Here is a 17,965-nt window from a genome sequence, read left to right as displayed (position 1 = left end):
CTAGGTGTGTCAATTTTATTTCTTTTGGGCATCAATTAATGATAATTATGCTTCACTATGCCCTTTTAATTCCTCTAAACTAATTTTTCAAACCAAACTTATGAAAAATTTTAAAATATCTACACACCTTTTTTCACTTTATAGGAGCTCGATATTGAATCTTTTGTAACTCTGTAATTTCAGATCTCCAAGGTCTTAAATTGCATCCTGCGATATACCTCTGAGTCATCTTTCCAACACCATAATTCTGGTCAAGATTAGATTCTTCAAGGAAGAGTTATGCATAATCTCCCACGATGATCTGATTATAGACTAGTTCAGTAGAGCGAACTTGTACAAAGTGCCACGTGTCACTTTTTCGACCTTAAGACTTAAAACAGAAAAAATGAAAGCTAGAAGTCATCATATTTCTGTAACTTTTTATGAAATTTCAATCTAATTCTCAGAGAGAAAGTTATGCCGATTTTCACCAAGTCACCTGTTTGAGATATAATTTGGGAGCCTGCAAGAAACCTAACATCCTTAGATCCTATATACAAGAATATGGTGAGAAAAGATCTCAAATTCGGAATTGATGATCATCAATATTGTGGCTCAAATGGGTTTTAATTTAACTTCTAAAACATCGTAGAAAAAAAGTTATACCGAAAATATGATGATGACATGTTTGGAGCAACAAAACCCTAGAATCCAACCCTCTAATACCTAATTTTATGTAACTAGCTCACAAAATAGAAGAAAAGATAGATCAATGACTTCAAAATCAGCCTCTTCGAGGGGGAAACCTCCTTTACATTACACAAATGAAAAATTCTTGGATGATACAAGTGAAAAAACCTCCTTTCCTTAAATAGGAGTCTAAGGGGTCACAATATAATCAAAGCCAGCATAACAATAATAGTATATGGAAATAATAATAATAATAGTAATAATAGTGGGTTTCTATGGGGCACAGTAATAACAATATGCGGACAATATGGGCACAAAATAACAATAAGCGCTACAATGAAAATAGTAATAGGGGAATCACTAGTATTATAGGGACCTAACAAATCCTCATTTCTATTGTAACATCAATGGAAAAATAATAAAATGATAATTATATGATGAAATGCATTAACGCAATCTCTTTTCCATAAAAAATTAAAATATCAATGTCTATTTTTCACTTTGTTTTTCTTACATCAATTTTTTTTTGTAGTTTCTTGGTTCCTTTCTTATCCATCCATGTTAACTTTATAAATACATTAATTTAATTTATAAATAAAACCATTTTGATAATGTGAGATGTTTCTATTCACCCAATATCTAGACAATGTGTCTAGCTTTGATGTATTTTTCCGGTTTTTAATCTTTTATACAATACAAGATTATCAAAAGGAATAATTGAAAAAAAAAATTATTCTTAAATGTAAACATCTTCTTAAATATGAGCCTCTTAATCAAATCCCTAATTTGGGAAGAATGGAAAGCATCCTTGGAAAATACAAGTGTACAGTTACCTCGCTTTTGATTGGAGGTTCATTTATATTTTCATAAAAACAAATAGGGCACAATACCCTAATCCAGGCACCTCACTTGTTATAGCATACATAGGGTTTCCTTAAACTAACTATGAATTCTCATGCATAATCACTCCTTGAAAACTTCTTGATTGACACGGTTGTCACATTGAATCCACCACTTTAATTTGTTTCACCATTGGGATATATTTCTAAATCTATAATTGATAAATATTTTGAAAATCTAGAATTTACAAAATATATTATCGTAGGGTTTATATAAAGAGGCATTAACATATTGAAGAACATTATATTTCTCCTCTACTTCAAATCATGTACAGTTTCGTTGGTAAGATGTTGCAAGGAAATTGAGGGTGATATTATCAAACATTAATATTTTGATTATGGTTGTACTACTATATATTGTAATTCATTACCATATGTGTCTTCTCAGTTTTTCTGTTTCTAAATATAGTTTTAATTTTTAATTGTGATTGATGCATATTTAATTGAAGCCTTGGTAAGTCTAACGATTATAAAAGGTTATAATTACCATCTTTCCCTTGCCGCTTAAACAACGAGACAATTCACGATGAAAAGTCGATGTAACAAGTATATTCTTATTGAAATTCATGACAAGTTCTATGTTAATAAAATATGATCACTACATTTGTTCTTACGATAAGTCTATGTTCATTGAGGAAACATTTTGGTTAATCATTTGATAATTATTCTAATTTCCTAAAATTCATTCTTCCTTGATTCCAGCCAACTCAATTATTTTTGTGTTTGATATTTGACTTCTAATTTTAGGGGATTTTAGGTTAGTGTATCATCATACATAATAGAGTAAGAAAGGGTAAATATTTGGGGTAAAGTAAATGGTTGATTAAGAGTGGGTACAATTTCTCTAACCAAATCTCTCATATATAAATACACATTAAGAGTAATAGAAACTTGGTGGAAATTTCTTTCCTAATTTTTGTTGTATTCTCATGTGTTTTCTTATTGTGTTTTCATGTAGCCTGCATGGCTGCAATAAGGCTAGGATTTCAAAGTATTAGTTTTTTTCATCGTTGATACTGAGCTTGAGAGCGTTAAAATGAAGGTAGTGTTAATCTACAAGAAGTTGTCAGTGATATCCTACAAGTTCAAAATATTTGTCTACTGAAAATGAATGTGACAAGGTATTACGAAATGAATGCTTATAAAAGACATTTCTAACATCATGGGCTCTTCCATCGTGAAATTCGTTGAATGAATTGTAATTAACCTAGAAATCTGAGATAATATTCTAGATGAGAATACTCATGGAGATTTATCAAGGAAGTGAAAGATATGTACATTTTATGTTTTGTGGAAGTCGTAAACTTGTTATTAGCATCAACCATAAATGAAATCGCTAATCGATTACAAGGCTTGACAGAGAGATGTCAACATACACATGGTGTTGATATTATGCAAGTAAAACTTAGAAACCATGAGTATTCATGGTTTGAATTACATTGAAATTGTGTTTCTATTCCCCTACCTACGCGTTGGGATTCATTGCTTAAAATCTAGAAGGCATGCTCAGAATGCCTAAAGACTTTGTGCAAGATGTGGAAAATGAAAGAAAAAGTAATGATTGGTGCCTTAAGTGTAAAACCATTAATGAAGATATGGAGATATGTTCTCTGTTGGTAATTGAGGGTGGGTGTGGAGACCTTATAAGAACTTGGAGAATTAAATTACTGCCCACTTTATTTACACTCGGGTCACACTGCCAATGATATCTATCTTTCAACCAATCGGAAAGCATATTCTCATGTTCGCTAGTGGCTAGAGATATGCATAAATGATTTTATTTCCATTTTTGTATATAAGGAGAATGAATAGCTTTCCAAGCATGCATATCATGATTTATGTGGTTTTAACTTTTCAGTCACAAATAATATATTATATGGTCAGTTTGGAGATGTTGAGGTACGTTTTTAAACAAAAGGTACTCTAGTAACATTTCCATAAAGTAGAATGGTGAAATTGTATAACTGAAAGAAATATCTAATTTTAGATCTATACATCCAAATGGATTGCATGTGTTAAACATCATTCCATCTGTCGTATGCATCTGAATGGTGTATATTAATGTTTCTTTAATCTTTAAGGCATTGTTCAGCCATAATGTAATATGGACATGGTTACATTGAAGTCGTATCTAGAGGCAACGAAATGATGGAAAAATCGACCGCTGAATTGATTTTCAGCCTTCGACTTGTGGTTTATTTGACCAACCAATAATGTCAACTTTCTACCTTCAACTCATGGTCTATTCGATGAACCAACAAATAAAAATGATACAAGCTATGTGCTAACACTACTAGAAGTGTGTTGAAGAGACTTTATATCTTAGCTAATATTTCCCACAGGTTGATTACTGTTGAAACAAACGCTAGTTTGTGAAGCATGTATATATTCATTGAATTTTGATGTTGGATGAAGTATTTTGTGATAAGGAAATGTCTAGTGAAAACCAAAATTGTGAAGTTTATTTCATGCTAATTGACTTATAGTTCTTCAAAGTTCAATATAGTCACAGCCGACTCAATCAGATCAACCTATAGTAGGTTTATTCTATGGATATTTGGTTTATTCTATGGATATATGTTGTAGGATAGAATGAACAAGTGCTGCATGCAACCGATAGTCCCTGCTTATATAACCGAAAAATTAGCAAGTTGCTGATGCCAACGCTGTTGCAAGTGTGTGATAATTGTTGCCGTTGGCAAGCACTAACTGGAACGAATTGTCCAAAACGAAATTACTCCCCGATGCCAATTTCCCATTTCATTTCTTCTGTTACCAGACAGGGGCATATGGCTGGCTTGCCCGAGCAGAGTCCAACTCTGTTTAGAAATTCTAGTAATTCATGCTCATAAGTTCACTCTATTAATGAGCATATTAAGAGATTCAGAATTTTGACAACCTCTCCTCAAAAATGTGAGTTGTAACTCAAACATACTCCATAATCATTGCGCAATACCCATCCAATTACTGAGACTTATCCACAGCCAAATAACTCGACTGCAAATTTTATCCACAATATCAAAATGGACTCGAGCAATAAGCAAAGTAGAACATAAATCCTTCAGAAACAGTTTAAAATATTAAAGTTCAACTCAATGATGTGGGAACAAAAAGATGATCCTTCTAAAGTATTCAATTCAGACTTACTTGTGCTCCAAAATAGTTTCAGGTGAATCCTCTCTAACAAATCTACAAACCCGTGGAAAGCGAGTCCTTTTTATGATTTCCATGACATCAGAATTCCTCTGGAGCTCATTGCCATCTTTCTGGCCAGAAGTCAAATTGATACAAATAAAGCAAAAGCTTGTCTGATGGAGAGTCATGCTAACTGATATTGAGCCCTGCAAAAGTATGATTAAATCAATATGTTTAATTGGAGAAATTGATCTAAACCCCTGTTAACTCAGAGATGTCATGTGCATTCATCAATGACTAGGGTAAAAATCAAACATTCTTAGGGGTGCAAAACAGAAAATGTCATTGTCCATGTTTGGAACAGCAAATGCAATATCATAAAACATGAGAATCACTTTTTGACAGAAATGTGCCACACCTTGTTGCCAAGGTAACCCATCAGGCCCCTTCCAACACATGACACTTTGAGATTGCATATATAATGCCTCAAATCACTTCTCACCCAAATTGAGAGGAATATGCCAACCATTTGCTTGCTGGCAGCTAAACAGTAATTCATCTGGCCATAACTAGATCTATCGTCCACTGCAGGGCTATCTTGCACCGGAGAGAAAAACATAGTAGAAGCTGAAGGTGAATCTGCTGCACATGCAACATATTCATCATCTGAGTGCAAAGATTTGATAGTATTATCAGAATCTGTCCTTCCTATAGATCTGCCCATCAACATTTGATCAGAAACACTAAAATTCCTCTACAATTTTGGCTGCCTATTGGCAGAATTGTCATCCATTTTGGAACCCCAGCCTAGGACCTGAAATGATCTCTTATGGTAGAAAGGGTCGTTCTTCTGTGACCTTGAACCCTCAAAATCAGAATCCAAACTTATAGTTGTGTCTACCATGTCCGTGGACTTTGCAAAACCTGGTGATAAAGAGCTTCTAGAATTGGTACTGCCTTCACGCTGACTTATTGAGTGTTTTCCGAATAAGGCTAAGCCATTTAGCAGCAGGACCATTATTCTTTGCCCCCAGCACATTCCCTGCATTTGAAGGAACAATTTCGTGAAACCTGTAAAAAAGGCTTCTCCTAGTTACTGGATGAAATATGGTTATATGACTATCACAATCAAGAGCGTGAATTGAAAAATTCCTCGAACATAACTTGCCCATCAAAAATCGGAAATTTTATATCTATATAGGCTTTCCAGAAACTCCTTAAATGTCAAACAACAGTATCATTTGTCCATACCCCAAGACATAGATATCCGCTGGAGGTGAGTTATTCAACCATTCTTCCAGATTCAAGCCATTTGAAGGAGCTTTGCCTCCCACATTCCATGTTGCCACAAATAACCTGTTTGCCCATTGAATTTTAATGGCACTGGAAATCGGAACACAAATTCATTGACAAGCTGAACAAATGCAACACAGACTTCAAAATTTACATACCGAAAGTCTTGGACATCGGTGACTTGCGACAATTCAGGTTCCATTCTTCTGCGCTTAATTTTGTTCGGGTTCTTTTTCAACCACCTATCTGCAAGTAGAGTTAAAAACAGAGAAAATTAAAATAAATAGAAAATTTAGGTTTGATTTTGACATGAGGAAGCTCAGCGCTCAAATTTAAATCCATGCTTTTTATGCATCCATGTTCTACCTTTGGCTTAGGAGGTCCGCAACAGGCCAAACAAGAAGATAACCAAGAAGCAGCAGATAACATGTAATCTCAATTTAAGGGTCTAGATTCTAGTACCTGCCCGACTTTTCATAAAGATGTAGGAATCCTTATCAGAGAAACTTCGACGCCTTTCAACGAACATTTCCTCATTATCTGTATAGCATGCAGATTAGAAGGAAGAAAAGCACTTAGATATGGCCATCCATTAGGGAAACCTAAAAGAAGGCAGGGAAGAGATAAAGAAAAAAAAAAAAATAGCATTAAACATAAGGGTAAGAATCACCTTTACTAGTGTAACCTTCTCCAATTTCATCTGCATGGAATTTGTGAGCTTTACTCTTAATATTGAACCATTTCTTAACTAACGTCTTTGGCCAAGAGAACTGCGCAAAAGGAAACATGAATTCAGCAATTCCTTCCACTGGATCCCTAAAAGCCTGCAATTTCTTGTCCCATGCAGTCAATCTAAAAGACATAAGCAAGGGCCTCAAACTGATTTGTCCACAATGAAATTACCTTGCTTTTCTTCTCACAGGCAGCTTTCATCGTTGCCTAGTGAACACTTAATACAGATCCCGATTAGCATCTAGATGTCAAAACCTATGCAAAACAGAACATCAAATCAGGCATTGAACTATGACAAACTAGTTAATGTAGTTCAAGCATTTCATAAAATACAAAGCCTAAAACTCCGTGTTCCATTTTTATTTTATAGCAAAACCTAAATCGCCAAATAAAGGGGTGGATAAGCATGTTATTCATTAAATAAAATATTACAAAATTTTATATAAAAATCCTTGCATCTGCACTTGAAAGCTTCCATCACCAATGCATGATATTAAACGCTTCTCTGGTGTTGCTTGAGCATATCCCGGTGTTGCTTGAGCATATCCTAGTGTTGCTCCTACAGAGCAGCCTATCGATCCATACTGCATTTGGAACTCATACCTGCCAAACATACATTTAGCTCAACGAGCAAACAACTGCAAATACAGAGACAAATATACTTGGGAACAAAGCACCATGAGAGTGATAAATAGAGCAACATAATAGTAGGTCCCTCTCATCAGAGAACAAACATTTCTCTTTCATCACTCATTGCTGCCACTCCTGCCATTGCAGACTTCGGCTCTGAAGCCTATCCAACAACAGTCTCACCGGAAACCTTCCTCCGCAAATGGTAAAGACTAATTTCATATTGTGTTTGGTGGCAAGAAATTGAAAGGCAGTGGTAGCCAGCTACCTGAGAGGTGGCAGACAGTGGCAGACGGTGGTAGCCAGCTACCTGAGAGGTGAGAGGTGGCAGCTATATAATAAACTTTGCATGCGCCTAAGTTTCATGTTTGTCACCACAATTTTCCAGACTTTTGATAAACTATAACTTGTCACCACATTTTTACATTGGTATAAGCTAAGCCTGCAATAAGAGGTCCTTTCTTGCTCAGCCAAAAACCTTCATTAAAATTTTAATAGACTGAAAATTGTCATTCTAAAACATTGGTTAAACGATGATAACGCCAAAAAAAACATGGTCAACGAATGAATTAATGTGCGGTCAACGATCTATTGATCGCTATAGTCCCAGGCAGGGACTAATAATATGTCCATAAAAGAAATTTAAAATATATGCATTGTAAAACATGGGACCACATTTATGCACATGTGAAGAAATTGTGACTGTTTTGGCTGGTCAACGAATGGAGTGCACTAATGTTAGTCATCTTGGATGACTTAGTTGACAAATTGATGAGGTTGACCTGGTGGACCTAAAACACTAAAGTAAAAAATGACTATAGTCAAGTAATAATTGTTAATTAATTATGCTTTTTTTTCTATGTTTTCATTCTTACCCGATAATACAAAGATGGAAAAGATAACAATGTGTTTCATACATACCACTGAGAAATAGCAGGAAACATAAAACTTTTAAAGAAAGGAAATGTGTTGGCTCGAGTTATCTTTGAAATATTGAGTTTACTAATATATTGAATGGATTTGATGCACAACCATATCGATTGATGCCTTATACTTTTACAATGTATGATATTGTTTTCCATTTTGTTCTAATAAATTCAATGATTCTAAGTAATGAATAGATATGTAATGAGTCTGTAAATAAAATTATTTATGAACGATTATTGAGTTGAGTTATAGACTGATTTTTTCAGTCAATCATTACAGTTAAAAGTTTGGGGAGGGTGAAAGGTGAGCTTTGTTCAAGACAAACTTCTTTACCTTTGTAATTCAAATCAATTTTTGCTGATGACATTGCTCACACCAATCGGTATTAAATTGAAAACTATTGGAAAAAGCTCATAAAAATTCAATTTTCTTAGTCATGTTAAGCAACAAGCAATCACCACATCCAATATTTTATACAACAATTTGATGCAGCAACACATCAATATTACATCACAACCATAAAAAGCAATCCAATATAAGGCAAGGAGAAAAAAAAACATATAATAAACATACATAATTTTATAGCAGAACTGACAGAGAAAAAAAAAAAAAAAACTCTTCGATAGAAGTACTTGCAATAGGTGAGCAACAGGAGGATGCAGTAAAAAACAAGGCTAGACAAGTTGAACATACACATTAAGGATTGAAATGATAAGATAATGACTAGTGAATTGATTGTATCCGCCAATTTAAAGTTCTATCATGGTTGTTAGGTTATTATAGAAGTAAAAGTCGCAGTGTTTGATATGAAAAATGTCCACTTATTTTATGTTTGAATGTAAAAATCACATGAGTGACAATCATGTATTGGACCCATCCGCAGAGAGAAAGAAAAGGATGCCCCCAAATTGGTAAGGAGTTGTCTGTTGGCTCTTGGTTGAGTAGAAATCCATATCATATAGAGACTACATATAATGGGAATAGTTGATATACACAATAGTGGCTACCAAAAAAATAGAAGTCATAGTAAGCCTTGTATATGTGGAACTTCCTATCTCGCTGGTAGTTTAGGAAAATGAGTTACCTATGCAGACCAATATGCATGGTTTATGTACAATAATGATATTTCTACAAAGAGTAGAGATTGAAGACATTGTTACATATTTTCTCGAGATGAGCAAGGCATTGATGGTGAGGGAGATGTTGTAAGGGCCTTTTACGCATGTGTGTCATCATACATATTGCACTAAGTGAATGTGAGTAACAAAGGGAAAAATATATGAGTAAAAGTGAATGGTTGGTTGAGAATGAGTAAAACCTTTCCATCCACATCTCTCTAAGTATAAATACACATTAAGACTAATAGAAACTTGTTTGGGATTCCTTTCCAAATTATGTTCTTATTTATATATTATCATGTGTTTTCTTGTCAAGTTCTTATGATTGGCTACATGAAGGCTAGGATTTCATCAAATTCAATTAAAGTTAGGTGAAATTCTTCATTTATCTGTTAAAAGTGAATATACCAGGCGTTTATAGCGTTTTAGAAATTGATGTTTGATTTCTCATTTTGACCTTCTAATAAAGTGTATTACCATTGGTTTTAAAGAGATTAACTATCATCCTCTCATTTTGACAATATATTAAAATCAAACCTTTTCTTCATCCACATGTAGAAAAGGAAGTTTCTTCATCCAGATGTAGAAAAGGAAGTTTATGCTGAAAATGACTCATCATTTAGACATTATATGAGAGTTAGATTATGATATTTTCGATTTTTTTATGTTTCTTTTTCTCCCTCTAATATATAGAAATAATATTAAATGGATACACTTTAGACAAATTTAGTCCTTTTTTCAATAAAAGTAAAACCATATTGAGGAAATAAACTTACGGGAAAACAAATGAGTTGTCGTGTGTATTTTCATTTTAAGAGATGGGGTTATATTAGTCTTAATATATAAAATAAAATTGTTTTTATTTAATTTATAAAAAGGTAAAGAATGTGTTAATCGCGCATGATTTAGCGATATTTTTTTGGAGAAAAACCTATAAAAAAAATCCACAATTTATGGATTTATTTTTATTTTTTAAGCAAATAAATTAATAATATTATTCAATGTAATATGGTCTTTCTTTAATAAAGATAATAGATCAAATTATATTTACATATCATAATTAAAACTTATTCTAATAATAATTAACTAACACAACCACATTTGTGAATGTGGTTGATATATATTGATAGGTGTATATCAAGTACATTCACAACCATATCAGTGAATATGGTTGATATATGTCGATAGGCGTATATCAACTGCATTAATAATTATTAGGTGTATAGGACAAGTTTATTATTAATATTAATTGTTATATAATTATAATAATTATATAAGTAAGTATAAGTTAAATATTCAACTAAGTGAGTAAGTTTCAATGAACATTGAAACCCTAATATTAAAACTTAATATTTTTTGGTTTGGAAATCAGCATTGCAAATCTTTGGTAAAACAAAATCTCCTTCCATTTTATTGATTAATATTATTAGTCAAACATAGTCAATTACATTAGTGACCATAGTCAACCAATGTCAACCATGATATTCATTATTTAAATAGTTGACCATGATCAAACTGTGTCAACCCTATGTTTACAATATTTAACTATAGTTAACCTTGTTCACTCATAGTCATCCTCAGTGAATGTAATTCAACCATATTCAATTATAGTCAACCATGATCGACCAAACTCAATCATTATTGACGAAAGTAATTTTTTTTAATGTTATGCAACTAAGGTCATCCTTGGTCACTCGCAATGAGGATTAATAATACTACTACTACTAATAATAATAGGGATATTGACTACTTTAATATTATTATCATTATTATATGATGAAATATATTATTAATTATTTATAATATTAGTTTTAAAATATTAGGGTTTATAATATCAAGTTTAAAATATTGGGTTTTAGTATTAGGGTTTCTAATATTAGGTTTATTTTTCTAATAATTAGTTTTTATAATATTCAATTTAAAATATTCGGTTTCAATATTAGTGTTTTCAAATTAGTCTACCGCATTTACTAATGTGGTTGACTATGATTGACTATATTTGATAGTAAACACTCTTCAAATTTTGTTAAAAATAATTTCTTATTCATAATATTGATTAATATTAATAATCAAACATGTTGTAATGTTGGAATGGTTGAGAAATCTATCCAATATCACGTTGTGACAAAATTTGTCGCAAAGTGACAGTCAATGTGATAATAATTGTTGCAATGTCACATTACATTGCAATTTGTTCAATGTCACATTGTGAAAATATAAAATTAGCCAACTACATTTACTTATTTTTTTTACTATGTTTGATAGTCAACACTCGTCATCTTTGATCAAACTTAATATCCTATATTTTTATTGATTAATATTAGTAGTGAAACATAGTCAACCACATTAGTGAACCTAATCAAATAATGTCAAGGGCAAGGGAATATATGTTTTTTTTAACATTTACTAATTTTAGACATTGAACCATTATGGACAAGGGAAGCCATGATGAGACTTATGTAATGATGAAATAGTAATATTATTATTGAGTTAATAAATAATTTGTTTGGGAACATTCAAGCAGAGCGCTAGACTGTAGAATACTTCTTGCCAGTTAGAAAAATTTGTCGTAGTAAATTCCACATGATGGATCTTCCCCAAAAAGTCTCCTAAAAATCCCTAGGAGAAAAATAAAATAAAGTTAACATAATGAGAGAGAGATTATTTTAATCACTTAGTTGGAGATAAATACTAAGTGGGGTGGAATAAAATATTACGGGAGAGAAAAATAAACTTTAGAAAAAAATAAAAGTATATTTTTTTGAAAAGCTAAAACAAAAAAGCCTAGGAAAAAATATTAGTAGAACTTAAAAATAAGACGCTGCTAAAATCTCCTCGGAAGAAAAATCTACGAAATAAAACGCACATGAATCAATGTGGTTGCTTATTCTGGAGGGAAAGAAGCTCTTCGCTCAAGGAGAAATAGTAGAGACAGTTCATGGTTATTCCCTAAGGAGGCAAGTTCCTGATTATTCCCTAAGCGCTTAATTTTTTGGAATAATTTCCAATCTCACTATAAATATGTTGTTATGGGAAATGATTAGGACTCTTATATTTTAATTTTTAAAATGCAGATCGAGTATGGAATTCAGGTGATCGTCGATATAAATTATTCATTTTGCATGCATATGAAAGTTCTGTCCAGGAAATTGATTCGATGCATTATATGATTGTAGTAATTATTATATTTGAAGTGTTCCACTGTGTGATTGTTTATTAAAATTTTCGAATTAAATGAGTTGTTTGTACATGGAAGAATGTATTCTTTGTAGAAAGAATTGTCACAAAAGCATATGAACATAATTGAAAGAATGGTTACGAAAGCATCTAAACATGATTGAGATCTGTGATTTCGATTAGTGAATTGTAAATGACATAAATGGCACATGAATGGTTAAATATCATATATAAACTCTGAGCTATGTGCGAATACAATAAGTGAGTGATCTCTCCTATGCGTATCCAAATTTGGAAGAGTAAGAATAAAAGTTATGATAGATATTAAAATATATTTTAGCACACCTTTGTGGATAAAAACTATATATATATATATGATCCACTTTCTCAATTCACGATTGTACGATTGTACGTATCCTTAACTAGGAGAATTTAGTTATTTAAATAGGACTCTCATAATATCCTTTTTCTTAGGTAGTTCTTATATATAAGAGTGCACGCAAGATAAAAGCACATTACATATACAAAAGAATAAGAATGCATTCCTGTAAAGATATGTGAGTTGATTAATACATCATAGAATTTCCTTGGAAGACGATGAATTAAAATTCGGTATAATGAACAACCAAATTAAATTAAGTCCTTTTGAGTACAGTAACATGGGATATCCATGTTATTCCTAAAAAGAAATATAATCACTTTTATGTTTCGACATAGTGAGCTCAACTAGATTTTAAGTTGTACTTCTAGAAACCGCAGGTAAAGTAGTCAATAAAAATTATGGAAAACATGTAGGGAAATAATTATCTCTACATATTAGTAAATAATACGACTATAATGGTATATTATTTCCACGAATATGGGTATTTCATGACAAATCCTTAAGTACTAAAAATAAAAATTAAAAAATAAAAAAAATAAATATTATTCATGGACGAAGTCCAATAGCTATATTTATTTTTATTATGTTGAAACAAGTATGCTTAAAATTTAGTATACAAGGAGGAAATTATAATACATAATAGAAATAGAGGGGAATGATTCTTTCCATGGGAATGATTCTTTATATGGAAAGTTCATATTTAATTTAAGAGTTGACATATATATATATATATACTTTCATATTGGGAAGAAAAAGGAGACCAGGAATGAACAAGGATTTCAATATATTTTCATTTAGGTGAATTGTCAAATTAAATAGAAAGAGTTTATAACTGGTTAAGTAAAGTTCCATCATATAGATGTTACACCCATCTAGGGGTTGCAATTTACTTTTAAAAGAACCCTAACTAGGGTTAAAATTAATACATAAAATATTCAAGATTGAAGGCATATCAAGTTCAGGAAGACATGATTGTACGGTAAGTTACGTACCTACAGAATGTGGTCTCAAGAGAAAATAAAAAAGAGGAAGGAAGAAGCCTCGGTGCATGACTAGCATACCTAAAATTAGTAAAGGAGAAATGAGTATTACAACCCAAGAAACAAAATTGATAGATTTAAAATTAAAGTAGCGTTGAGCCAAAAGTAATTACAACAACCATGCTATATATGTGTGTGTGTGTGAAGGCAGATGATAACATGCCTCATCCAAATCTGCCAATGAAAAAGGATGAGAAAGTCAATATTGAAGAGAAACTTAATATAAAAATTAAAAAAATAAATTAAAGAAATAGAAAGATGAAAATAAAATTGATGCCAAAATAAAATCTGAGATAAGAATTCTCAACATTTTGGGCCATAAAATATGTAGTCTACATTTATGAAAACAAAAATGGCACTTTCAACGGTGTCCTAAAATTATGAAGAAAACACAGAATATTGAGGAACGAACTACTACAAACTCTAGTCTTCATTGACCAAGGTATTCACGGCTAAAAGGATTATTAATACTTGTTATTGGAAAATAAAATATATAAAGAGAAAACCCCAACTCATGTAGGGGAATCAAAAGGGATTTCATTACCATCAGGGAAGGTGTAACTAGAACCTACCAACCCCATCTTGATCCAAGTGTCGTGCAAACTCATTATTTCACTCATTTTGGGCACCTTAACAAGACAACAAAACAGAAGTGTAGATACAAAAACAATATAACCATTAATACCAAATAAGTAAAGTGAAAATCATACTGAGAAGAAAGAAAAATACCTCTAAGGGAGGTTAGGATTTCACCATTCGAGAAGAAACCATATTCCACAGACTTGTTGTAGTGGCTACAAGAACTCCGCAAAAATTTTTCTCGCATGCAAATTTTGGAGCCTAACTTGGAAGCTGTGATTGATCATCCTTTGGTCACTTGTCGGTAAGGTGATGATATCAAGCCTCCTCCTTGATCTTAAGAGTTGTTCATGTTCTCATCTTTATGCAACAAGTGTCATGTTTGGACATAAGGATTGTTGTTTTTCATGTAAAGGGAATGTTGTTTTTCATCAAGGGAAATATTGTGCATGAGTTGTTTTCATTACATAGACATGTTTCGCACTCACTTCACGCACTCTTGTCATGAAGGTTTGTGCATCGAGAAGATTATGTTTTATACATTCTAGATGGTCTACGTTGTATCACTAAGCGTTCGTGTGTGATCATAATGGAGTCCTATCAATGTTTACATTTGTTTCACTTATCTTACACTTAGCCAATTTCCCGAGCATCTAGCTTCTTGGAACTATGCACTATGATTCTACAACCCTTAAGCCTTTGCCCTTGCATGATGGAATTGCATAGTGCGCAAAGATGCCAACCTCCCTTGACATCCAAAACTGCGTTGTGGTTTCCTCCATTGTACCTCCCCACCTGGAACCCATTGTCTTCCGAAACTGAGCAGTGTTGTCCCTCAGAGGCTCAATTAACACTTCTATCTAGAAATGCACAAATCAGTTAGACAACCAACACTTCTCTCCATAAATGTGTAGAGCAATCTGGCTAACCTGTATTCAAAAACTACGGAGAGGTGTCCTCCTAGGACCCCATCCCGTAGCAGTACCTTGTATCTCAAAACTGTGTAGTGTTGTCCTAACATCCTAGGAGTTTTGCTCCCAGAAATTGTGCGGAGAAGCCCAACCTTGCTCTAGAAAACAACTTAGAGAAGGCTAGCAGTCTTGCTCTTACAAATTGCGCAGAGAAGGTAGCCCAACCTTGCTCTGGAAAACTACTCCTGACAGAAGTCACCTTTTGTATAAATTGTGTAGTTTTGTCTCTCAGTGATTACAGGAAAAGGTGACATGCTGGATAACTCTCAAGGAGTTGAGGAGAAGGAACAAGAAGCCATGTTATGATAAAAACTGGGACCTCATGCAAACTCTGTCAGATGCATGATCATCTCGAGGGTAAGCTGGTAAGTAAATAATATGCTTTGAAATACATCTCTTAGTGTAGCTTGATGGACTACCTGTCATTGTCATATCATTCTATCTTCAATAGTATGCATGTTTTCAAGCATAAAGTCATTTCATGTGTTTTCTCTACTTGTCTTACTTCCTTCTCGCTTGTTTGACCAAGTCTTCTTGGCATGTTGATCACTATGTCATGCTTGAGACCTAGTTCTGGTAATGTCAAACGTTTGTCTTTGTTTTTTTGGGTTATCTTAGCTATGCAAACACCCATCTCCACCATCCTCTTATTCATTTAGTCAATGGTGTCATCATCGGGGTGATCTCCATGGATTTTCTTTAGTTCATCTCTACTACCATGTTAAATTTTGTTAGGTCTATATTGTTCTTTGCTTTCATAGTTTCATTTCTTCATTAACACATTAATTTCACCCCTTAACATCATGACATTATTCAGATTTACATCATTATTCATCAGCATATGCAATTATGTAGAAAGAAGAATACCATCATCATCAATGTGGGCAAACATAAAGGAACAATAGAAGAAAATCATGCACACATAGAGACACCAGGATTTATCAGAGACCAAGGAAAAACCGACTATGGGGTAAACCCTTCAAAATTATCCTTCTTATAGAATGTCATCAAATGATTCAACAAAAGAGAGTAAAATGATCCATATCTTCAAAACAACTATAACATCCATGAAATGAACCTCAACATGCTTGTAGGCGAAACTCTGATTCTAAGGACTGTAATGTATTTTCACTGACTGTAGTCAACTACTCAACATTGTTGCCACTTAGTGGAATATTTGAATACTGAAATTTCATAATTTAGTCCAGAACGCATGGAGGAGGAGCATTGTGGGTGACTATGGCAGTCTTGGATGCTCCCTGGTGAACTGTATGCATGTGTTTGGGGAAAAATACACTCAAGTCTTCCTCAAACCCCTAGACACACCCTTCAACTTATTGTGCAAGTGTCTACGACTTCCTAGACTGACCCTTGACCAGTATGTGGATGTATCTGAGGACAAACTACCCGATTTGATTCAAAAAACACATACGTTGCCTTCAGGTTTATGTGCGAGCATTTGAAACTTCCCATACACACCATTTATCATTACATGCATGCATCTGGGGCTAAGAATGCTTAGTTATGAGCCAACAGATGAGAAACAGAAACCCTAGATCCGTGGAAGCTTCAGTCCTCTAGTTTTGGACCCTTGTGTGAACTTCCTCCATTAGATCTGCGCGAACCAAGACAATAGAAGAGAAGAGAATATGGCTTGATAAAATGTGTCCAAATGAGCTTGAGGTCTCTTTTATTTATAATCTTCCATGAGGGTCCACTTGATGTTGAGGCCGACTTTATCCAATATACATGAGTGGATTCATAAATGCAAAAACCGACTTCTTCTTATCCAAATGTGCTAATATTTAGGTTGATTTTGGTCGTCTCGAAAAAATAATTCAATGAAATCATTATATCCATCACGTGAGCTATCCAAAGTGAAATTCTACTGTAGTTGCATAATTTTCATGTTAATAACTAGCCATGTGACATCACATGGGAAATTGGGTGTGGCTTATGGAAATGGTCCTAACTGCAAAGGTGTGGGACAAAATTTCAATATTAAATGTTCCACATTGTGCAATATAAAGATATTATGAATGTTTTAATTGATTCAGATTACAAATATTCACATATGATGTGCCCAAACTAGGCAAGTGTGCCTCGAAAGATTAAGTTAATGTGTTTCATGAAAGAACTGGAAACTATACATTGTAATGGTAATGCAAAGGTGGTTAACTCTATTAATCCTCTTTTTTACCATGAGAAATTAAATAAGAGTTGATAGTATATGATGATTACTGAGGGGTTATCGAAGTCATAATTCGAGATAATTTTATGACTAAAATAGTGGATTACCAATCAAATGAAAATAAGCATAAAATTTATTAATTATGGAAGAATTATATGTTGGAATTAATTATTCATTGATTAAGTATTGGAAACATAAAAAGAAATAGGAATACTCAAGAAA

At 33.0% G+C, this 17,965-nt stretch overlaps 1 pseudogene; it reads right to left on the bottom strand.

Annotated features, from left to right (window-relative positions):
* Positions 1–4,510: 4,510 nt before the first annotated feature.
* On the bottom strand, positions 4,511–6,929 carry LOC149201534 (type IV inositol polyphosphate 5-phosphatase 7-like; annotated as a pseudogene).
* Positions 6,930–17,965: the final 11,036 nt, after the last annotated feature.

This window comes from Pinus tabuliformis, chromosome 2_1, assembly GCF_031772625.1.
Source record: "Pinus tabuliformis cultivar Carrire ecotype Pingquan chromosome 2_1, CPIR1, whole genome shotgun sequence".
NCBI classification, from domain to species: Eukaryota; Viridiplantae; Streptophyta; class Pinopsida; order Pinales; family Pinaceae; genus Pinus; species Pinus tabuliformis.
Note: the sequence above shows the minus strand (reverse complement) of the source record. Positions and strands in the feature narration are given on the sequence as shown.